At 44.4% G+C, this 25,467-nt stretch overlaps 1 protein-coding gene across 1 annotated transcript in view; it reads left to right on the top strand.

Moving 5' to 3' along the window:
* Nucleotides 1–4,952: 4,952 nt before the first annotated feature.
* LOC126474086 (protein slit-like) overlaps nt 4,953–25,467 on the top strand; it is a 104,800-nt gene continuing 84,285 nt past the window's right edge. The window contains exon 1 of the mRNA XM_050101499.1: nt 4,953–5,097. The gene's annotated coding sequence lies outside the window, so the exon portion shown is untranslated. The remainder of the gene's footprint in view (nt 5,098–25,467) is intronic.

Raw genomic sequence — 25,467 nt, 5'->3', positions numbered from 1 at the left:
TCGGGCATGGATGTGTGTGATATCCTTAGGTTAGTTAGGTTTAAGTAGTTCTAAGTTCTAGGGGACTGATGACCTCAGATGTTGAGTCCCATAGTGCTCAGAGCCATTTGAAACATTTTGGTATAGCCGTGCTGCCGCTCGCCCGTTTCCATCTGCTTGGCAATACACAAAAACCGTCTCGGCTTGTTCGCTACATGAATAGTGAACAATTTTACTGCTTACAGTACGCTGCGTCAATCACATAGCCTGCAACACACAAGGAACACACGACATGTGGTCAGAGGAACTCTCATTCGTCAGCGCCATCTACCGTGGCAATGATGCATTCCCAGACACATGTTCATAAGGTCCTTTTTCCTCAGTTTCTAGTCATGAATCCGTCACAGCAGTTTGTCGGTTTTATTAATGTTCTCCCTGTAGAATGCCGCAGTTTTCCTAAAGTTTTCAAAACCATATCCAACTTCAGAAAGCACTGCGAACCGCATTCTAATGAATACTGTCATGACTCTCTGGCGCGTAAGTCGTCACCGTTTGACAGCTGGAGCGACACTAGCGCTCCAAGCGGTGAGGAAGCAGACAGTCATGCGGGTCGTACGGATGAAGTTTGTTTCTAATTAACGAAATAGCTGTTATATTTTTGCTTTCCATACGTTAGTAATTACCAAGAGACATGAAGAATCGCGAAATACATGTAAAAACAGCCAAACAACACCGGTTCATTGATGTAAGCTGCAAGTCATTAATGAAGAAATACTTTAGAATACGTCTGTATTTCCAGTTTACTTCGCGGAAAGCAAGAGAATGTAAACCAGTTTCATGCATGAGAAGCATATATTTCTGTAATTGTCTGTTGATGTTATCACAGGCTCCTTCCATGGCATTTAAAATTTTTTTGTGGAATCCAGTAATTCGCCGTTTCTTATACAGGGTGTTCAAAAAGTCTTTCCGCAGTGCTGTATGATAGCCTCGCGTGGCGTATGCCGTAGTGAATATACCGAAATGAGTGAAATACAAGTTATTAATTTATTGGATATTCATTTTTACTTACAAATTTTCACATTAAATGTTGAAAGGGTCCCCCCCCCCCTCCCCCTGTTGTTGAATACACAATTCAATTCGTCTAAAATATTTCCAAACACAAGCTATAACATTTCTTCTATAACAGAAGCAGTGTAAGATTTCTTCTATAACAGAAGCAGTGTAAGTAGATTTGCAGTTTTCAATTCATCGATGGATTTTGGATGGTTTTTATAGACAGTTGCTTTCGCTGCAGCCCAGAAGAAAAAGACAGGTGGTATTAATTCAGGCGATCGTGGACGATAAAGTCCCTGTGATTTTATGCGATCACCAAAAACATCAGCAAGTAGTGACATTGAAACGCGATCTGTATGCGTGGTTGCACCATCTTGTTGAAAATAACCGTTCAGTATTTCACTTTCACAAGTTCTCCTATGAATGGGTACAGAATATCACCGCAGCATCGTTGTGGCTTTATTTTCGTTGGAAAGTATGGGACCCACAATCCGACGTCTAGAAACTGCAATCCAAACTTCACAGAATGAAGTGGTTTCTCATGAATACGCAATGGATTTGCAATACTCCACGTACGAGAATTTCGTTAAGTTCATGTACCCGGATAAATGAAACCACGCGTCATCAGTGAAAAACGTTTCATTAAGAATATCCCTTCCATTTTGTTGAACTAAATTTTTGAACCATTGACAATAATGCAGTCTTTTGCCATGATCAGTGTTTTCTAGTTCTTGCACGACTGTCTCTTTGTATGGGAAAGGTTGTAATTTTTTTCCTTGTAGCTGTGTGGGCCGTTCCGACACTTACATCGGTTTCCTGGGCGAGTTTTCTTACAGACTTGTTCGGCCTCATGGGCATTTTATAGGAAATATCGAGTAGTTTATACTCAGACAAAATGCTAGGACGACCACTTCTCGGTGCATCTATCAACCCGTACTTCGAAATTTGTTAGTAAAATCTCGCACAGTATCGCGATGTGGGAGTGTTGTTTCCGGGAAAACTGGATTAAATGTTTGATGAACTGAAACTGTGTATTCACCACCAGCTTTGAACATTTGTTCGACTAAAAAGACACGTTCTTCAATGGTAAGCATTTTAACAGTGACAAAAACGAACAAACGAACAAAGGAACTAAACTTATACGCTCACGTCAACACGTAACGACACACACCAACGATACTACTGACGCTGGCTGAAATAAACGAAACAGTGGAATGTTGGGAGAGTCCAATTGAAGGGAAATAACCCAGGCAGGTGAACAATCATACGGCAAGCGCGGTTAACAATCATATGGCACTGCGGAGAGACTTTGAACACCCTGTACTTCACTCGATTTTCTAATACACGAGTATTTTCGTGAATTAACTTTTGCTTCAAAAGCGAATATGTCGAAGATTCTTGCCTTTTGAAGTCAAGGTTTAGCAACTATTGCGGAATTGGTTTCTCCTCTGATGGGAAACTGTTTCATTGCTTTAGACGGTTTATTGTCACGGCTGTGAGGTTTTCTCTTAAGCTACAGTTGTGGTGGCTTATTTGATACGTTAAATAATGTAGGTATTACATTGCATATAGGTTTCCTACGCTCCACTTCACTGATTTGGCTGGAAGTGTAGTGAACAAAATTTTACTTTGTTGGATGGATATACGACGCCTTTCTGTAAAATGTCAGATCTTCTAGTGTTTCATTAGTATTTTTTGTTATTAACAAAAAATGACATTATTCAGTAAATATATGTACGTTACAAGGGAATCGCAACTAAGCTATCCTGTAATTCACCATTTCGTATCTCTCAGGGTGCTTACGAAACTAATCAATCACAAATCTTGCGTAATTTTTTAGTTATTGTCGATTTTTATGGCATTACCTACACTCCCTATTGTAAAAACTGTGTTACAAATGAATACAAATGTTAGTATCGGATTCATACGATGTATTCAGAAGTGTTGCTTGCTGGCCACTTGGGGTGCTGCTATCGCTGGCGGTAACAAAAACGAGTGTCGTGACTGTTAGACTGTGATGCGAACTTACGGTTCGAGAGCGACTTGTGAAAAAAAAAAAAATGCCGTAGCAGCTGATCAGCCAATCTCGCGAGATTTCACCAGTGGCCCATCCCCCCCTCCCCCCCCCCCCCCTCTCTCTCTCTCACACTCTCTCTGTATATACACTACTGACCATTACAATTAAAATTGCTACACCAAGAAGAAATGCAGATGATAAACGAGTATTCATTGGACAAATATACTAGAACTGACATGTGATTACATTTTCACGCAATTTGGGTGCAGAGATCCTGAGAAATCAGTACCCAGAACAACCAACTCTGGCCGTAATAACGGCCTTGATACGCCTGGGCATTGAGTCAAACAGAGCTTGGATGGCGTGTACAGGTTCAGCTGCCCATGCAGCTTCAACACGATACCACAGTTCATCAAGAGTAGTGACTGGGGTATTGTGACGAGCCAGTTGCTCGGCCACCATTAACCAGATGTTTTCAATTGGTGAGAGAGCTGGAGAATGTGCTGGCCAGGACAGCAGTCGAACATTTTCTGTATCCAGAAAGGCCCCGTACATGACCTGCAACAACCGGTCGTGCATTATCCTGCTGAAATGTAGGGTTTCCCAGGGATCGAATGAAGGGTAGAGCCACGGGTCGTAACAAAATGGTTCAAATGGCTCTGAGCACTATGGGACTTAACAGCTATGGTCATCAGTCCCCTAGAACTACTTAAACCTAACTAACCTAAGGACAGCACACAACACCCAGCCATCACGAGGCAGAGAAAATCCCTGACCCCGCCGGGAATCGAACCCGGGAACCCGGGCGTAGGAAGGGAGAAACTGGATTCATCCGAAAAAATGACGTTTTGCCATTTGTGCACTCAGGTTCGTCGTTGAGTACACCATCACAGGCGGAGCGTCAAGGGTAACCGCAGCCATGGCCTCCGAGCTGATAGTCCATGCTGCTGCAAACGTCGTCGAACTGTTCGTGCAGATGGTTGTTGTCTTGCAAACGTCCCCATCTGTTGACTCAGGGATCGAGACGTGGCTGCACGATCCGTTGCAGCCATGCGGATAAGATGCCTGTCATCTCGATTGCTAGTGATACGTGGCTGTTGGGATCCACCACGGCGTTCCGTGTTACCCTCCTGAACCCACTGATTCCATATTCTGCTAACAGTCATTGGATCTCGATCAACGCGAGCAGCAATGTCGCGATACAATAAACAGCAATCGTGATAGGCTACAATCCGACCTTTATCAAAGTAGGAAACGTGATGGTAGGCATTTCTCCTCCTTGCACGAGGCATCACAACAACGTTTCACCAGGCAACGCCGGTCAACTATTGTTTGTATATGAGAAATCGGTTGGAAACCTTCCTCATGTTAGCACGTAGTAGGTGTCGCCATCGGCGCCAACCTTGTGTGAATGCTCTGAAAAGCTAATAATTTGCATATCACAGCATCTTCTTCCCGTCGGTTAAATTTCGCGTCTGTAGCACGTCATCTTCGTGGTGTAGCAGTTTTAATGGCCAATAGTGTAGGTTGTCTGGCCGCAAGTAGCAGGAGGTGCCCTCCAGTGGCGCATTTGTGAAATACGCCACTGGCCCGTCTCACACAGTGGTCCAGCTCTCCCAGAGTTTCCCTATTATTTCAGTACCTCTTATCTGTGAGTGTGTGCGGTGGCTGCCTATGGTACGTTTGTGGGGTGTCGATTCAGTTAGCTACGACCACGTTTCATTTAAGGAGGCTGATAAATGGGCCCTATCTTTAGAAGAAGGGGAGGGACGTCGGCACAGCGCTGTGACAAGTACGAAGTGTCGGATCGTGCTGGCGGACGCGGTGAGGCGATGGGGCCACAGCTCAGGGGTGGCGGTCACGTAGTCGCCATCAGCCATCAGCGCCAACGAGACCCAATTGGCGCAATGAGAGAGGGAGATCGCCGCGGCGGTTCGCCCCCACGCCCACACACTTCGCCTCACTCTGCGCCGAATCGCCGCCCGGGCCGCACACTCGCTCCGCCTGATCGACGCCTACACGAGAGGGAAAAATAAAAGGACAAACCGGTGAGTACAGCCGGGGCCCGGACACGGCTGCAGCTGGCGCCTCGGTATTAATTGCCGCTGAGCGGCGCCTTCAACTGCTTGTCGTGAGATGACTAGAGCAGCATCTGTCGCGAGATCTTCGTGCTGTCCTCAACTTAAGCCGGGTTCACACAGGCAACCAAAGGTATCGCCACTGCTAATGGCGAACTGCAGTTGCTTTGTAGTGTGAACTCCTAGTTTTCGGTGGCGTCATTTAAGAAGCGCAACTTTTGTCACGCCACAAATAGTTGAACTCGGCTCTACTTTTTTGCGCCATTTTGCCTTCTCCATAATCGAATAACGTCATTCGATTGCTACCTCGCGGCTGGATTCAAACCTTTCTAGTGCGTATTCGTTCGCAGATAGTGCTTTTGTTTGTGCGTTTGCTATTAACATGTCGAAAAAGTGGTCAACAGCGGCAATTATGAGATTCTTGGAGGTGTATCAAGAACGAGAATGCCTTCGGAACCACAAAAGCGAATCATATAAAGACAGAAATTTGAGAGATGCTGCATTAATTGAAATAGTAAACAGTATGCGTGAATATGTATCTGGAATTGATGTAGCTACAACAAAATTAAAAATTCGAAGAATTCGAAATGCTTACATGAATGAACATAAAAAAGTACTGAAATCACTTAAGAGTGGTGCGTCTACAGACGGTATTTATTAACCCAGCCTTGCTTGGTTTGAAGCTGCAGACCGGTTCTTAAAACGTTTAGTCGAGACAAGAGAGACGAGAAACACTTTGGTAAGTAATATTTTACATTTATTATGTTTCCAAAACATCTTATTTAGTAAGATGCACAGCCGTTTAATCAGCTGAGACAGGTGACGCCATTTTGCAAACTGCGCAATTACGAAGAATTTGTGGCGTGAACGGTAGCTCACAGCGCCACTCCAGAATGACTTCACTTGTGGCGATACTTTCGTTGCGTGTGTGAACCCGGCTTTACTCCAAATACTGTTCCTACCAGTCGCGTTTTGTGCGCCAACTCTAGCGCCACAGACCAGAAGTAACCATGGGTCAGTAGCATCAGGACGTCAGATGGTTAATTTGTCCAACATAGCTCACGTAAATAACAGTGATAAAAGTTTGGGTGGATGGTGGTCTGCAGTTACCATCTACTTGATAAATGATATTTTTTTTTCAAACATTTTAAGCTAGGTATACACGTGAGAGTTTTTCACGCTTATAGAGTTTGCGAGTAAAGGCGCGTTTCCATTGAGCACAGAACATGTTTTTGTCCGGAACATTGTGTGCAACTTGTTCCCTCAACATGTTGACAACATTGTTCGCATTCCCGTTTACACTAGCGGCCAACATTTCTACGTATTCGCATAGTCTGCTGCGATGAACTGACAGGTTACTTTGTGTATTCACATCAAGAGATACGCTATGTCAAGTGAAGAGGAAGAATTAATGACATTTGGTGATGCATTAATAATACTTAACGAAAGGAACAGACGAAGTAAACGACGTAGTCGTCGTTGGTGGACCAAAACATACTATAGAAGACGTGGCAGGAATGACATGCTTTGTGAGCTGAATTTGGAAGACGGTTCTGGCTTTTGTAACTTCACTAGGATGTCGCCGTCAGATTTTGAAATGCTGTTGAATATTATAGAACCAGTTGTTTCAAAGAAAGACACAAATTTCAGAAAAGCAATCCCTCTATACCAAAGACTTGCTGTTACTCTTCCTTTTCTGGCATCAGGAAATGGTTCAAATGGCTCTGAGCACTATGGGACTTAACATCTGTGGTCATCAGTCCCCTAGAACTTAGAACTACTTAAACCTAACTAACCTAAGGACATCACACACATCCAAGCCCGAGGCAGGATTCGAACCTGCGACTGTAGCAGTCGCGCGGTTCCGGACTGAGCGCCTGGCATCAGGAGACTCCTATCAAAGCCAGCCATATCTCAAATAGTTCCATCATCAATGAAACGTAGATATTTAAATCCAAACCACTGCGTTTCGTAAAGTGTGTCAGTACCACATCCAGAATTCTTAGTTCCCTCTATTTTTCTTTTCTCTCGTCGGTACTCAGAAAAGAGACATTTAATTTTTTTGTCCAAGTCACTGCACCAGCAGTAACTTTTTCCAATGAATGATTCCGGCCGGAGTGGCCGTGCGGCTCTAGGCGCTACAGTCTGGAACCGAGCGACCGCTACAGTCGCAGGCTCGAATCCTGCGTCGGGCATGGATGTGTGCGATGTCCTTAGGTTAGTTAGGTTTAATTAGTTCTAAGTTCTAGGCGACTGATGACCTCAGAAGTTAAGTCGCATAGTGCTGAGAGCCATTTCTTTGTAATGAATCATGTTTGATTTTAGTATTTTTGTAACCTGCGCGACGTACATTCCACAGGCACTCCTCTGCCTCATAGAGCGCTATCAACTGGAAAATTTTGTCTTGTGACCACTCCATTTCAAATAAAAATGAAGGGACATAAAATAAACGCACCACTACACTCCAGCAAAACAAACACCAAAACACTCACTCAGAGCAAACGAACACTAGCGCTGCGTAGCGGAATTTAGTGGAAGCAGTCCACGGACAATGTTTCTTTTATCTCTACCGACGCAGCCGTGGAAGGAGGAGGAGGGGGAGATTAGTGTTTAACGTCCCGCCGACAACGAGGTCATTAGAGACGGAGCGCAAGCTCGGGTTAGGGAAGGATTGGGAAGGAAATCGGTCGTGCCCTTTCAAAGGAACCATCCCGGCATTTGCCTGAAGCGATTTAGGGAAATCATGGAAAACCTAAATCAGGATGGCCGGAGACGGGATTGAACCGTCGTCCTCCCGAATGCGAGTCCAGTGTGCTACCACTGCGCCACCTCGCTCGGTGCAGCCGTGGAACACTGATTTTATGTTGCGAACATGTTGCCAACATGTTGCGAACATCGGTAGTTTATTACTAGCTACGAACAATGTTGCGAATAATGTAGTAAATAATGTTGCGAACTCAGTGTAAGCGCGCCTTAATCGTGCAGTGTAGGCAGCAGAGACAGTCAGCTCGCCAACAGTGTCCGAGAATCCAGCAAGAACAGCCGCGTGGGGTAGCTGCTTGGTCTAGGGCTCTTGTCACGCGTCTACCCCCGTCGGAGGTTCGAGTCCTCCCTCGGGCGTGGGTGTGTGTCGTTCTTAGAGTAAGTAAGTTTAAGTTAGATTAAGTAGTGTGTAAGCCTAGGGACCGGTGACCACAGCAATTTGGTCCCATAAGACCTTACCACAGATTTCCAGATTTTTTATTTATTTATTTATTTATTTATTTTTCAGCAGCATCTCAGAGAGTCGCACTCTGCGAGTTCAGACTTCTCGTGTAGGTAGTCGCCTCCATCTCTCGATAGCTATTCGCCGTAGTTCTCAGACAAAGAAAAATAACTACACCGGCATTGTCGGGAGAGCAGAGAGTACTGGGAGGGTACAGAATGTCCATACTGCGTCCCAGAATTGTGCCGTATTCCACATTTTGTACACTACCACTCCCTGGTAATATACTTTGCCGTACTCATGTTCACTTTAAATAAAATCACCCACGAAAGGGCGTGTTTTGAGCCATAATATGTAGTAGCTATGTCATGTTTCTGAGGGAAAAAATCGCCCGTTTCACCTCCTAAACGAGCAATGCCAGCAGTTAGCCTGTTCCGAAAGTTCCAGATTTAAATAATGTTACGCGGTAAGTATCATATAAACACTTCACAGACAACTACATAGAAGTAACAAACGAAAATAAAAAAATTGTCGCTGAATATACTCGATCCCGCGTTATAATACGACAATGTGAAAGAGAGACCGGCGCGCTACGCACTGTGTCACATCGACTCTGTAACACGCTGCTCTAACAATGCGTACCGCCATTGCCGGGATACGCACTGTGAAGTGAATATCAGCGATGAAGAAAGAGGCCAAGAAGTGGACTCCGGGCGAAGTTTCGCATTTAATTAGTTTGTACGAGGACGGGCCAGCGTTATGGAATGTACAATTTCTCAGGTACAGGAACAGAGGTAAGAAACAAAGTTTGCTGGCCGAAATGGCTACAGTTTTTAACACCTCCACAGATGAAATTTACCAGAATATGAACACTTTAATGAATCAGGTATAAGAATTTTATTACTTAATTTGATTAACATACAGAAACAAGTGAAATTATCTTTGAAAGTAATCGTTTTGGAACTCGGAAAACTGCCGTTTAACCTCAGGTGACACAGTTGTATCTACAATTTTATGTGACATGGTGTTTATTGATTATATTATTGTTCTAGGTGTTGAAAAACAGACCTTCAGGAACTGACGAGCGATTCCGTAAGTCAATACACGTAAAAACGTTCAAATAACTGTATGTCCAGAAATTCTTCATATATCAAATATCCACCCTATTTGGCATTTGAACGTCTATGGGTATCAATATAAAATTGCTGTAATGTTATTTCGTTACAGTTGTTACTTCGCCAAATATTAATGAGAGTAAACGACTGATGCTATAAATATTAGTGTCACAAGCCGTTTGTCTTTAATAGTAATCGATTTACGCGTACTAGTTTCCAGACTGGCAATTTTGGGCCAGTTTATAAAAAGTATTTCTTCCTTCTCCATCGCTAGCATTCTCGTACAGTTTCGATATTGTTGTGAATTTTGTGTCACAAGCTCTGCAATGAGATTCTTGCGTGCTCTCAGCACGAAAAAGGTAGTTTATGTTTTTCTCTTGCCACTATAAGTATGAAAAGTACAGCTGCACCCCGCTCTTCCATCGCAACCTATCCCTTCAAGCACGTAACTACGACAGAAAAATCTCGCGGAGAGTGAGCTCTCAGCTCTCACAGACATTCTCATCCTGCTGTGTATAAACACTTCTGACATCATCTCTTGGAAGACTCACAGGCAACTCTCACAAAGATGTATCATACAGTAACTATAATCGAAAATTCGTCCCGAGTATAAACCATTCTGCGAGTACTATCTGAGAGTACCAAAGTGACTGAGAGCAAAATACTCCAACTATGATTGTCTAAGCTGCGTACAAATTATTTACTATTCGAACGGTTTTCTTACTAGCCTATCATCTGGATCCTTGTAAATGGACACAAAATTGCCAAACAAGGCACTATTATGGGTAAATCCGTTGTTTTTCAAGACAGACTGCTTGTGAGACTAACGTTTCTAGTATCGGATACGTTAATTCTCTTTGGTATTTGGTAAGGTAACAATTACGATGAAACAATATTATGCCAGATTTGATCATGATACCCATACTCCTTCAAAAGCCAGTGCGGATATCTGATAAATAAAGTATTTCCGGACATATTTTCATTTCAACGTTAGGAACCGCTTGTAAATTCCTGAAGCTCTGTTCTTCAACATTCAATATAATAATATAATAAACAATCAATAAATACGTCATAAAATTATAGATACAGCTTTTTTACTTGAAGTTAAATGGCAATTTTTCGAGTTCCAAAACGGGTACTTCACTCGTTTCTCCATGTTAATTAATCTATGTTACAAAACTACTTTGCCCGATTCCTTAAATAGTGAATATTCTCACACAGTTCTTCTGTGGAGCTGTTAAAAGCTACATCTACACCTAAATGGATACTCTGCAAACCACATTTAACTGCCTGGCAAAGAGTTCGTCGAACCACCTTTACAGTTCTCTATTATTCCAATCTCGTACAGCGCTTGGAAAAGACGAACACATATATCTTTCCGTAACTGCTCTGATTTCCCTTATTTTATCATGGTGATCGTATCTCCCTATGCAGGTCGGCGTCAACAAAATATTTTCGCATTCGGAGGAGAAAGTGACTGGAATTTCGCGAGAAGATCCCTCCGCAACGAAAAACGCCTTTGTTTTAATGATTTCCATCCCAAATCCTGTATCATGTCAGTGACACTCTTCCCCCGTATTTCACTATAATACAAAACATGCTGCCCGTCTTTGAACTTTTTCGATGTACTCCGTCAAGCCTATCTGGTAAGAATCCCACACCGCACAGAAATATTATAAAAGAGGACGGAACAAACACTGGAAGCAGTTACTTCTGTAAAATATCTGGGAGTATGCGTACGGAACGATTTGAAGTGGAATGATCATATAAAATTAGTTGTTGGTAAAGCGGGTACCAGGTTGAGATTCATTGGGAGAGTCCTTAGGAAACGTAGTCCATCAACAAAGGAGGTGGCTTACAAAACATTCGTTCGACCTATACTTGAGCAATGCTCATCAGTGTGGGATCCGTACCAGATCGGGTTGACGGACGAGATAGAGGAGATCCAAAGAAGAGCGGCGCGTTACTGAGATGTTTAGCAAACTCAAGTGGCAGACTCTGCAAGAGAGGCGCTCTGCATCGCGGTGTAGCTTGCTGTCCAGGTTTCGAGTGGGTGCGTTTCTGTATGAGGTATTGAATATATTGATTCCCCCTACTTACACCTCCCGAGGAGATCACGAATGTAAAATTAGAGAGATTCGAGCGCGCACGGACGCTTTCCGGCAGTCGTTCTTCCCGCGAACCATACGCGACTGGAACAGGAAAGGGAGGTAATGACAGTGGCACGTAAAGTGCCCTCCGCCACACACCGTTGGGTGGCTTGCGGAGTATAAATGTAGATGTAGATGTAGATGTAGAACAAGCGTAGTGTAGGCAGTCACCTTAGTAGATCTGTTACATTTTCTAAATGTTCTGCCAATAAAACGCAGTCTTTGGTTAGTCTTCTCCACAACATTTCCTATGTGTTCCTTCCAATTTCAGTTCTTCGTAATTCTAATTCCTCGGTATTTAGTTGAATTTATGGCCTTTAGATTTGACTGATTTATCGTGTAACAAAGTTTAACGTTCCTTTTAGCACTCATGTGGATGACCTCACACTTCCCGTTACTTAGGGTCAATTGCCAGTTGTCGCACCATACAGATATCTTTTCTAAATCGTTTTGCAATTTGTTTTGATCTTCTGACGACTTTACTAGTCGATAAACGTCAGCTTCATCTGCAAACAAAGTAAGACGGCTGCTCAGATTCTCTCCCAAATCGTTTATAGAGATAAGGAGCAGCAAAGGGCCTGCAACACTACCTTGGGGAATGCCAGAAATCACTTCTGTCTTACTCGATGACTTTCCGTCAATTACTACGAACTGTGACCTCTCTGACAGGAAATCACGAGTTCCAGTCACACAACTGAGACGATATTCAATAAGCACGCTGTTGCTGTAGCCATTTCAGCCACCAAACATAGCTTGTTATCTCTGTGCCTTTAGTCCAGTAACAGTAAAATCCATGACGCTGGCCTTTCCTCGTAGAAACTAATTAAATGCGGAACTTCTGCCCGACTCCACTTCTTGGCCGCTTTCTTCATCACAAGTCGTCACCGACATTCGTGACATTCACTTCAAAATGCGTAGGGATGGCGACATTGGTCTCAACTGTCCCGACAAAGCTGGTACTCGTTTACAGAGCAGCTGCTTGCACTGTCTGTGTGTCGCAACAGATGATGCGTTATTCTTTCGTTCAATGTAAGATCGAATCTTTTCGGCGACAATTTTTTTTCGTTTGTTATTTGTATAATGTTTATGATGATTTTACTGGTTCTTTCTTAAGTTGCATTGTTGTATAGAACTTTCGAAATAGGCTAACTGCTCGTGCTGTTCGTTTAGGAAGTTAAACGGACGGGCAATTTCTTCGCTGAGAAAGATGCCACGGCCACAAATTATGGCTAAAAGCACGCAGTTTCGTAAGTACTTTTATTTACTGTTTGCGTGAGTGGGGCAAAATATATTATTTAGGTGTAGTAGCGTAAAACCTGTCAAATACGGCGCGAATCCTGGACGCAATATGGCCCCTCTGCACTCACATGGCATTCTCTTGTCTCCCGACGATGCTGGTATAGTTTTTCTTGTCTGAGAGCTATGGCGAGCAGCTCTAGGGAGATGGAGGTAGCTGTCTAGACGAGAGTTCTAAATTCGCAGAAAGCCACTATCTGTGGTCTTGCCCGCTCTATGTCAGTGCGAGCGAGCCGACTCTCGGCGGTGTTTACACGGCATTTATCTACTTTTGTGGCGGCGTTCGTAGCGACAAACAATTCGCTGTAGAAACGGCTTACGAAGTCACCGCCACACTTTTAATAGCGGGCCGACCGGTCCGCTGGAACAGTGAACAGAAAGATGAAAACCCAAACACTGATTAAATAAAAGTCGGTACTTATCTTTATTAACGAAGATACAGAAACAGTAGTGAACTCCGTGTCTACAGAAATCTGTCTAGTTCGAGTCGGAGCGGCTAGGTCAGCGTCGGCTGACGACAAACAACAACTCTGCTGCGATGAACACACAACTGACTAGCAAGTACACAATTCGGTGGCGAGTATACAACTGAGCGGCGAATACAGAACTGTCCTAGCGCTCGCGACTCCAACGCTTAAGAAACCAGAAGCCAGCGGTGGCGCGCGCAGACTTGCGGCGATTTCCTGTCTCGCTGGCGCTGCTTATGCGGACGGCGTCCGGACTTTGATGCTGCCAACCTTTTGGCAGCGGGCTCGGGTGGCAGTACTGGCTAGGATACAACACTCCTCCCCCCCCCCCCCCCCCAAATCGCCGCACCGTCGTTGAATAATGACGTGGCGAGCGTCGACGGCGGGGGAGGGGTCTGGCCGCAGGCGTAGCAGAAGAGACCGGGGCGGAGACTGTTGTCGGTGGCAGTCCCCGGTCCGCACCCCAGCATTGGCTGCGCGGGGCCTCGGGAAACACCGACTGAAAACCGAGGTCAGGGTGCACGCCTGTGACCACGGGCGCAGCTTCTGGTACTGGACGCGACGGGGCGTCGGGACCCACGAAGAGAGGCAGCGTCTCCTGACGCTGCGTCGACGGCTGCTGAGTGGGCGCCGGACAAGGCGCTGCGGTGTCAGACTCCTTGGGGGTGCCCAAGGAAAGCGGCTTCAGGACAGGCTGCACAGCCACCGCTTGGGAAGGCGGCCCGGCTGAGGAGTCGACGTCCATCAGCTCCGAAGGCGGTGGCGACTGAAGAGGGACCGCAGGCGCCGGAGCGACCACCTGGGGCGCTCCCGGATGAAGCTGCGCGGGAGGCATCAACGGGACGGGCTGTCGGCGTGGTAGCGGCAACGGCTGCTGCTGCTGCCCTGGGGGCGGCAGCGAAGTCGGAAGGCGCGGCTGGAACCCGCCGCGGACCAAATCTGTGGACAAAGAACGAGCGGCAGAATCCGGGCGGCCAGCGCGGCGCAACTGGTTCTGATGCCTCCTGTGCACCCCAGTAGCACCTTGAACAGTATAAAAACCGCGACCCTGGACACTTATCACGGTACCACGTTCCCAACGACGGCGACCGTGATAAACTCTGAAAAAAACGGCGTCGTTGCGCTGAAAACGCGTGCGATGCTCAGAAGCGGCGGGTCGATCCGGGGGGTGCAACAACCGTAGTAGGGTGCGATGACGACGGCCGTGGAGAAGCTCCGCAGGCGAAGGGCCGTCGCGTGGCGTGGTCCGGTACGACGACAGGAACGTGATGAGGGCCTGCTGACGAGAGTGCGTAGCACGAAGGCGGTCCATATGATCCTTGAATGTACGTACAAAACGTTCCGCTGCACCATTCGATTGAGGGTGGAACGGCGGAGTAAGAACATGGCGAATGCCATTGGCAGAACAAAAACTTTCAAATTCAGCAGAGGTAAATTGTGGACCATTGTCAGACACTAAAACTTCTGGAAGACCCTCAATACAAAAAATTGAAGTCAACGCCTGTATAGTTTGTGCAGACGTTGTAGACTGCATGGGCACAACAAACGGAAAATTACTAAATGCATCTATCACGATGAGCCAACGAGAATTCCAATATGGACCAGCGAAATCAATATGTACTCGCTGCTAGGGACCGGCAGGGCGTGCCCACTCAAAATAGCGTTGGGGCGGAGCAGCTTGGTGTTCGGCACACGTCGAACAATCTGTAGACATCTGCGTAATCTGCTTATCAATACCGATCCATGTACAATGACGGCGGGCAAGCTGCTTGGTGCGGACCACTCCCCAATGACCTTGATGCAACAAGTTGAGGACCTTGGATTGGAGCACTTGGGGAACCACTACACGAAGCTGGTCATTCTCGGTGCGTAACAGCAAAACTCCGTGCGAAACAGACAACAGATGACGTTGCGGATAATAGCGACGAACCACAGGATCCGATATGTCCTTTGCCTTGGACGGCCAACCGCGTTGAACAAAACGTAATAGTAAACTCAGATGAGGATCCGTAGCTGTCTCACGTGCCACCTGACGATAATCAATCGGAAAATCCCGGAGGGATTGATGCTCATCGGCGTCAATCTGATGGCAAGAGTCGTCAGAGGAATCGAAGACATCATCCGCAGCAATCGCCAACCTAGAAAGCGCGTCAGCGTTTGCATGCTGAGCTGTAGGTCGATACAGTATCTCATACTGGTATTGTGATAACAAAAGAGCCCAACGTTGTAGTCTCTGAGCTGTCCGCTGAGGAACTGGTTTAGACGGATGAAACAGTGACGTCAGGGGCTTGTGATCTGTTACTAAATAGAATGGTCTACCATAGAGGTAGTGATGGAATTTTGTGACACCGAACACAATAGCCAACGCTTCCTTGTCCAATTGGCTATAATTACACTGAGCTTTGTTTAGCAATTTAGATGCGAACGCATTAGGACGTTCGGTGTTACCGACTCTGTGAGACAACACAGCACCGAGGCCGAAAGAAGAGGCATCACAAGCTAACACCAGAGGCTTGTTAGGGTCGTAATGGACCAGACAACGATCATTCAATAAAGCCTCTTTAAGCTGCTGAAAGGCTGATTGGCAATCAGCTGACCACACAAACGGAACATTCTTACGGCGGAGACGATGCAACGGTGCAGCAATCTGTGATGCATTAGGTATAAACCTAATATAATATGTCAATTTGCCAAGAACTGCTTGCAATTCCTGCAGATTGCGAGGGGCGGGCAAATCACGAATAGCTGCTAAATGTGACTGGGAGGGATGAATGCCTTGAGCATTAATAACATGTCCCAGATACTCCAACTCCGTAAGGAAAAATGAACATTTATCGATGTTGCAACGTAGGCCTGCCTGAGACAACGCTGTAAACAAACACTCCAAATTACGGAAATGTTCAGCAGGCGTCCGACCGGACACAACAATATCGTCTAAATAGTTGCAACACGATGGCACATTAGCCAGAAGTTGTGACAAAAAACGCTGAAAAACAGCTGGAGCTGACGCACAACCAAAAGGCAAACGCAGAAAACGGAACAACCCCAACGACGTGTTTATGACAAAATACTGTTGTGATTGCTCGTCGAGGGGCAATTGCAAATATGCTTCACGGAGATCAATTTTGGAAAAGAAACGAGCTTCCCCTAACTTATCCATCAGCTCGTCCGGTCTAGGCAAAGGAAAAGAATCAATGACAGTCTGAGGATTAACTGTCGACTTAAAATCAGCACACAAACGTAACTTGCCAGACGGTTTCTTTATAATAACTAAGGGAGAAGCCCACTGGCTCGCTGAAACGGGTTGAATAACACCGTTGTTTTGCCAACGACGAAGTTCATCTTCTACAGGTGCCCGGAGGGCGTGAGGCACTGGACGAGCACGACAAAATCGAGGCTGAGCGTAATATGAGCGGCAAAGTTCGCAGCACAACCTAGTTCGTCTTTAAATATGTCACTGTATCGTGTACACAAATCGGTTATGCTGTCTTGAGGAACAACAACAGAATTAATTTGCAACACATTGTCTTGGATAGACAGGCCAAACAAGTCAAACCAGTCTAATCCGAAAATGTTTACACTGTCTGTAGCGCGGAGCACTGTGAATGAAACTGTTTTTTGTATTGCCACGGAATGTGGCTGGCACGCTACATACACCTAACACAGGAATTTGTTCTCCTCTATAAGTAGCCAAAGAATGTTTTGCCGCTGAAAGTTAAGGGCGGCCGATAGCCGCATACGTAGCACTATTTATGAGAGTCACAGACGCACCAGTGTCTAATTGAAAATTGAAGGTCTTATCCTGGATGCGTAGCTTCACAAATAGTTTATTACACTGTCTCTGGATCGGTGCAGTGGAGGCGGAAGACACAAAATCAGCGCGTTTAGCGCGTGTTCGCTGCTTACGACAACTCGTGGGTTGGGCGGGTGGAACAACTCCCGCTTCACTTGCAGTCTGTACATTACGTTTTACAGCGTTTGAATTACGCTTGGGTCGCATAGCAGAGGGCTGGGTGGGTGGCTTATTGCGAACAAGTTTAGTACCCACACGAACCGTGGAAGAGTCTTTAAACGCGACCTTCTGGGCGGGCTGGCTTTGAAGAACATGAATATCCATGGGCTGGGCAGCACTAGAATTGTTCTTGCGTTTACGCAAACAAACAGTCTGGATATGTCCTTTCCCTTGACAAAAGTGACAAACCGCGTTTCTTAACGGGCAACGTTCACGAAGATGAGCAAGAACACACTTAGGGCAAGACTTAACTCTATCATTTTGCACACGCGGCTGACGAATGTGTTTAACATGACGCGGCCGGCTAGTGTTTACAGTCTGACTCTGCCGGTGGGGCCGTGGGCGTGACATAACTTGCTTGGCACAGGCAATTTGAGAAATACATGGCTGATCTAACTCACACTCAGCATAGTCAAAAGTATCTTGGGCTTCAATGATGTTCATCACAGTCTCTAATGACGGGTCAGGCAACTTTAAGATAGCAGCACGAATACGAGAATCTGCAATGTTTTGAGTAATAGCGTCTCGTAACATGACATCACTGTAGGAAGCTCCACACACACAATTAAATCGGCACTGACGGGTGAGGCCCCGTAAATCTGTTAACCACTGTTTATTAGATTGATGTGGCAGTTTCTTTAATCTGAAGAACTTGAATCTGGCTGCTGCCACATGAACTCGCGACTCGAAATACTCAGCAAGCTTGTTAACAACAACGTCATAGTCTAAAGCTTCTGGCTGGGATTCCGGGAACAACTTACAAAGTAGTCGATAGACTTCCACGCCTGCAGTGGAAATTAAATAAAGCTGCCGCTCAGTACCTGTGATTTTGTAGACTGTCATGTGCGCCTGCAACTGCGCGAAATATTCTCGCCATTCTTCTCTTGATGCATCAAAAGCACGGAAAGGTGGTGCTGCCTGTGCTTGTTCCTTTTGTGTTGGTGGATTAGCCGCTTGTTTGGCGATTGCTTCCACCAGACTTTGTATTTGCTGACTCTGTAACAAGATCAACTGCTGTAATTCGGCAGACATGGTGAACACAAATTAAACCAGCCCGGCACACGAGTTCGGAAGTCCTCGTCGCCAGTTTTGTGGCGGCGTTCGTAGCGACAAGCAATTCGCTGTAGAAACGGCTTACGAAGTCACCGCCACACTTTTAATAGCGGGCCGACCGGTCCGCTGGAACAGTGAACAGAAAGATGAAAACCCAAACACTGATTAAATAAAAGTCGGTACTTATCTCTATTAACGAAGATACAGAAACAGTAGTGAACTCCGTGTCTACAGAAATCTGTCTAGTTCGAGTCGGAGCGGCTAGGTCAGCGTCGGCTGACGACAAACAACTCTGCTGCGATGAACATACAACTGACTAGCAAGTACACAATTCGGTGGCGAGTATACAACTGAGCGGCGAATACAGAACTGTCCTAGCGCTCGCGACTCCAGCGCTTAAGAAACCAGAAGCCAGCGGTGGCGCGCGCAGACTTGCGGCGATTTCCTGTCTCGCTGGCGCTGCTTATGCGGACGGCGCCCGGACTTTTGATGCTGCCAACCTTTTGGCAGCGGGCTCGGGTGGCAGTACTGGCTAGGATACAACATCTACATCTACATATATACTCCGCTAGCCACCAATCGGTGTGTGGCGGAGGGCACAATTCGCGCAAAAGTCACATTTCCCTCCTCTGTTCCACTCGCGGATCGCGCGAGGGAAAAACGACTGTCTGAACGCCTCAGTACGAGCTCTAATTTCCCTTACCTTTGAATGGTGATCATTGCGCGATTTGGAAGTTGGTGGTAATAATACATGCTCTACATCCTCGGTGAAGATCGGATTTCGGAATTTAGTGAGCAGCCCCTTCCGTTTAGCGCCCCGTCTATCTGCAAGTGTGTCCCATTTCAAACTTTCTATGAGATAAGTAACGCTCTCACGATGGCTAAATGTACCAGTCACGAATCTTGCCACTCTTCTTTGGACCTTCTCAATCTCTTGAATCAGACCCTACTGGTAAGGGTCCCATACAGACGAACAGTATTCTAAGACTGGACGAACTAACGTATTGTAAGCTAGTTTCTTTGCTGAAGGACTTCATCGCCTCATGATTCTACCAATAAACCGCAATCTAGAGTTTGCCTTACTCGTTACTTGTGTAATCTGATCATTCCATCTGAGATCATTTCGAACAGTCACACCCAGATACATGACGGATGTTACCGCTTCCAAAGACTGGGCAATTATTTTGTACTCGTACATTAATGGGGATGTTCGCCTTGTTATACGCAGTAGATTACACTTACTAATATTGAGAGGTAACTGCCAGTCATTACATCACGCATTTATTTTCTGCAAATCCTCATTGATTTGCTCACAACTTACGTGTGACACTACTTTCCTGTAGATTACAGCATCATCGGCAAATAGTCTAATGCCGCTGTTAATACCATCAACCAGATTGTTTATGTAAATCGTGAAAAGCAGCGGACCTATTACGCTGCCCTGGGGCAGACCTGAAGTTACGCTTGTTTCTGTTGAAGTCACCCCGTTCAGGACGACATACTACTCCCTGTCTATTAGAAAACTTCCTATCCAACCGCATATGTCATCGGATAGACCGTAAACGAGCACTTTTTGGAGCAAGCGACAGTGCGGAACTGAGTCGAACGCCTTTCGAAAGTCGATAAATATGGCATTATCCTGGGAGCCCGTATCTAGAGCCTGTTGCACAAAGAGGGCCAGCTGTGTCTCGCATGACCGCTGTTTCCTAAAACCGTGCTGGTTTCTGCAGCTGAGCTTCTCAGAGTCTAGAAAGGTCATTATGTCTGAACACAAAATGTGTTTCATGATTCTACAACAAATCGATATCAGTGAAATTGGCCGGTAATTATGTGCATCCGATTTTCTACCCTTTTTATAGATTCCTGTGAAATGGGCCTTCTTCCAGTCCCGTGGAATTTTCCGCTGTTCCAGTGATTTATTACTCGCAAAAGTTCTCTGGGAGTGCAAAACTCACACGTGTATGCCTGGCTTATACTCGTACTAATAATATCCAAGTGAGCATCACATGTACTGACTAGGAGCTGCCAGCGTGATGTTTGTCAAGAGGAAAACTTTAAAAATAACTTTAAATCAAAAGAGGAAAAAAACGACGCATCATGAAGGAGTTAACCGAATGGGCCGGAAATCTAGATGTGAAGTACATGTACAGACAAACGAATGATTCCAATTTCAGAAAAACTGGATGATTGATTCGAGAGAAACAGCTCCATAAATTGATCAAGTCAATAACGCGTAGGTCCACCTCTGGCCCTTGTGCAAGCAGTAATTCGTCTTCGCATTGGTTGACAGAGTTGTCTTGACGGATATCGTGCCATATTCTATCCAACTGGCGCGTTAGGTCGTCAGAATCCCGAGATGGTTAGAACGGTTTGCCCATAATGCTGTAAACGTTCTCAACTGGGGAGAGATCAGGAGGCCTTGTCTGACGAGGCCTGGTTTGCCAAATACGAAGACAAACAGTAGAAACTTCTGCCGTGTGCGGGCATTATCTAGCTGAAATGTAAGCCGAGTAAGGGATGGCATGAAGGGCAACAAAATAGAGCGTAGAGTATCGTCGACGTACCGCTGTGCTGTAAAGGTGCCGCGGATGACAACCAAAGGGATCCTGCTATGAAGAAGGATGGCACCCCAGACCGCCACACCCGGCTGTCGGGCCGTATGCTGGGCAACAATCATGTTGGTATCTCACCGTTGTCCGGAGCGCCTCTAGACACATCTTCGGCCTGGAATCTCACGGAAAGGAGTAAAACTGTCTTCACTGATGAGTCCCGCTTCGAACTGAGTCCCGATGACGTGTCTGGAGACGGTCCGGACAGTGGTGGGATACCAACCAGACTGTCGCCCGCCATGTTGTTGTTGTTGTTGTTGTTGTTGTTGTTGTGGTCTTCAGTCCTGAGACTGGTTTGATGCAGCTCTCCATGCTACCCTATCCTGAGCAAGCTTCTTCATCTCCCAGTACTTACTGCAACCTACATCCTTCTGAATCTGCTTAGTGTATTCATCTCTTGGCCTCCCTCTACGATTTTTACTCTCCACGCAATCAGGAGTGAAGGTCTGGGGTGCCATTTCTTTCCGCAGCAGGACCTCTTTGGTTGTCATCTGCGCTACCCTTACATCACAGCGGTACGTATAAGATATTCTACGCCCCGTTTTGTTGCCCTTCATTTCAATGTTATATAAAAACGTAATAATGAATAGTACTTAAATTCCGTTCCAATAAAGTGGAATTTATCAATTGAAGATATGAAGTCTATATATGAGTACGCTACCATTTTATTTTTAGCACCTTTATTTTCACAAGTCCGTCTTGATCACATAGATTTTTTTTACACTTTATGACCGGTTTCGGCTTAATGCCATTGCATATAGTATATCAGTATATGTTTTAATGACAGACGCTCGTTTAGCCAAGGGGGAAAATTTTTTAGCTAAAGACAATGCATACCGCATTTTAATCTTTATATTGGCGGCATTGGTTTACTATGTACTCTGGCTAAGTGCCCTCTGCTGGCATTAGGTTTTTGTCCAAATAGTGACGCAATCGGAATATCAGCACGCACATGTTTAACTTGACTATGATTTATATCGGAATATTTTAACGGTATGTATGGCTGCCATACATGGCTATAAATATTTTATATTTCATGCATCACTAATACTTGTATAGATTTAATCTTAACTAATTGAACCTGGTCGCTTACATATTTATAACTACAACAGATCTAAAGACGACAATAAGTTGAAACCGATCATAAAGTGTAAAGAAATAAACGTGAGCAAGACGGTCTTGTGAAAATAAAAGTGCTAAAAAGTGGGATTTGTGTATTTACTGTTTATAAACGCTTGTCAGAGACTGAAAAATGTTAGGAAATGTGTGTTTGTTATATTAAGTTATTAATTAAAATTATGTTAGTGTAAACTGTATGAATTATACCAATGTTAATATTTTTAAGTATTATTATAGAGATTATGATCCATCTCTCCTTGTCTAGTTTACGATACGTGCGCTGCAGGAAAGGCATTAAAACGTGGGACAAATCTTATAAAAATAATTTGGGCTGCGGAAATGGGACAGGATCCGGGAATACAATTTTAAATGGGAACAGTATTGTCTATAAAATAGTAGTAAACTATTGTAAATACCTGTTCTTGTTTATTCTTTTTCGAAGACTCGCTCAATAACGTTTGAATATGCCACATCTAATCTTTTAACACTTTTAAAAATTAATCTGTTTCAGTTACTATAAATTATTTAAGTTTAATGCTGCATTTCGGTGCAATAATAGACAATTTGCTCGCTCTCCTCTCTAATGTTGGAATCGAACTGCTTCAACAAAAAATGGACACATATCATCTTCCCTTTCGGAATGAAAAACATTAGAAGGTAGGCAGAGACATACTTTTGATCGTTATCTGTGACTTTACATTATTTCACATTGAGGTTAGTCATTGAATTACTATTTTAACATTTTATTGAAAATTTGCGACATAATTTCTGCCTATGACGGAAGGTAGAAAGCATACGAGATGTTACAGACTTTCTCACTTAAACTGTATGAAGAACCATAAAGCAAGCAGGGCAGGAGTTGTTATACAGTACCGTTACGAGAGCCACATTTTAAGTTTTTGGCACTATTGAGATTTGATACTAGTATTCTTTTAGTGCCATTTGTCGTTAAAAAACTGCAGCTTAGAAAACGGTCAAATAGTTTCATTGAAGCGAGGATTTAAAGAAACAGTCTTCTAATGAAACTCAAATTTCATCGTTGAACGATTTTTTACGATTTTCGTAAAGCCCCAACTCAACAACAATACCACGAATCGTTTCGTTCAATTTTGGTAATTAGTCACCTTTAGAAAAGACTGTTTAAAATTAGTTTCCGCAGTTGCTTTTGGTCATGCTTCCGTCGACGGTGAATTTCGAGAAGATCAACCAGAACCTATTGCTGAGCCGAGAAACGTTGATGTTGTGCACGTTATTAAAAAGCGTAGCCGTGTGACCTACTGTTCGATAGGCGCAATCTTAGTCATACATTCGATTCTGCATGAATAATTACCTGTAAAAAAATATGTTTCCGATGAATTCAATACAAAAATATCCTCGCAGGTACTGGTGTAAGGAAATATTTAAAAAAAGTCGACTGAGGAAACGTGTAATCCGTATACTACGCACTAAGCGTGTTGCCACCCTTGCTGTTCATATTGTATACTAATGACCTTGCGGAAAATATTAATAATGAGCTCAGATTTTTGCAGATCGTGCAGTTATCTGTAATGAAGTGCTCTCTGGAAAAAACTGCGTAAATATTCAGTCCGATCTCGATAAGGTTTTAGAGCGGAAAAAAAAAAAACAAAAAACCGGAAACTTACTTAAGTTAAGAAATGTAAAACTGTGCACTTCTCAAAACGAGAAACAGTAGTATCTTATTGCTTTAATATCAACGAGTCACTGTTAAAATCGTACAACCCATACAAACAGCTGGGTTTACAGTGTCACAGAGATACTGTGTGCACTGTAAATGTACATTACAGATTTTTAGACATCTATGGAAATGCCATTTCCAACTCTTTATATTGATTTCGAATTCAATCGGGGGACGCTGCGGGAATTAGATTAAGAAATGAGACGCTTAAAGTAGTAAATGAGGTTTGCTATTTGGGGAGCAAAATAACTGATGATGGTCGAAGTAGAGAGGATATAAAATGTAGACTGGCAATGGAAAGGAAAGCGTTTCTGAAGAAGAGAAATTTGGTAGCATCGAATATAGATTTAAGTGTCAAGAACTCGTTTCTGAAAGTATTTTGTATGGAGTGCAGCCATGTATGGAAGTGAAATGTGGACGATAAATGGATTAGACAAGAAGAGAATAGAAGTTTTCGAAATGTGGTGCTACAGAAGAATGCTGAAGATTAGATGGGTAGAGGTATTGAATGGAATTGGAGAGAAGAGAAATTTGTGGCACAACTTGATTAGAAGAGGGGATCGGTTGGTAGGGCATATTCTGAGGCATCAAGGGATAACCAATTTAGTATTGGAGGGCAGCGTGGAGGGTAAAAATCGTAGAGGGAGCCGAAGGGATGAATACACTACACAGATTCAGAAGGAGGTAGGTTGCAGTAGGTACTGGGAGATGAAGAAGGTTGCACAGGATAGAGTAGCATGGAGAGCTGCATCAAACCAGTCTCAGGACTGAAGACCACAACAACAACATTTTGATTTGAAAATGGGCTTTGCCCCCAACTAGCCATCGTATGAAAAATAAAATATTTGCAACCTGAACTGGCTTTTCGTTCTATTGATTAACAGAAGCTGCTGACCCGAGCTACTTCAGCAAGCTTGAAGTTCATGCGATGGAATGATTACATAGGCTCAGTCGTGGATAAAACAGGAATCGTGAGGATAAGATCGGAATAATTACTGCGTGCACAGTGGCATTCATACAATCATTCTTCCCGCGCTCCATACGTGAATGGAACGGGTACAGTGGGACGGACCCTCTGCCATGCACCTCATGGTGGTTTGCAGAGTATAGATGTAGATGTAGAAGAGGGGACGAAATTTGAATGTATTCTAACGAGCCGGAAACTAACTAGCAATAACGGTTTGCGTCTTCCAAGATGACCCGGAACCAACAAAAGTCGTTTTTCGCGAAGCACTTCCAAGAAAATGGTAAATTGTTTTTTCGGTTGCTCTCGACGTGTCCCAACTACTGTGGATGATCGAGAAACAGTTATTGCCGAATGTAACATACCAATTTCTTCGCAACAAGTCATACATTAAATCAGGAAAAATAACGTAAAACAGTTCATTGCTCATATAATGTCACATATCACAAAATTTCAACACAAAGAACTTGATAGTTACATCGACCAATCTCGACAACAACTCGAACTGTAATGGCGCGTTTGGCGCCTAAAATTTCTGTAAGTATTACGTACATAGCTTCCAGGTCCTTCCAGAACAGAATATAGTTGAAATGAATTTTATTATGACTGTCTTGACTGAAACTACTTTTCAGCTATAATCTACATAATGTATTC

Source organism: Schistocerca serialis, chromosome 4, assembly GCF_023864345.2.
Source record: "Schistocerca serialis cubense isolate TAMUIC-IGC-003099 chromosome 4, iqSchSeri2.2, whole genome shotgun sequence".
NCBI classification, from domain to species: Eukaryota; Metazoa; Arthropoda; class Insecta; order Orthoptera; family Acrididae; genus Schistocerca; species Schistocerca serialis.
The sequence above is the reverse complement of the archived record's forward strand: the minus strand, read 5'-3'. Positions and strand labels throughout refer to the sequence as shown.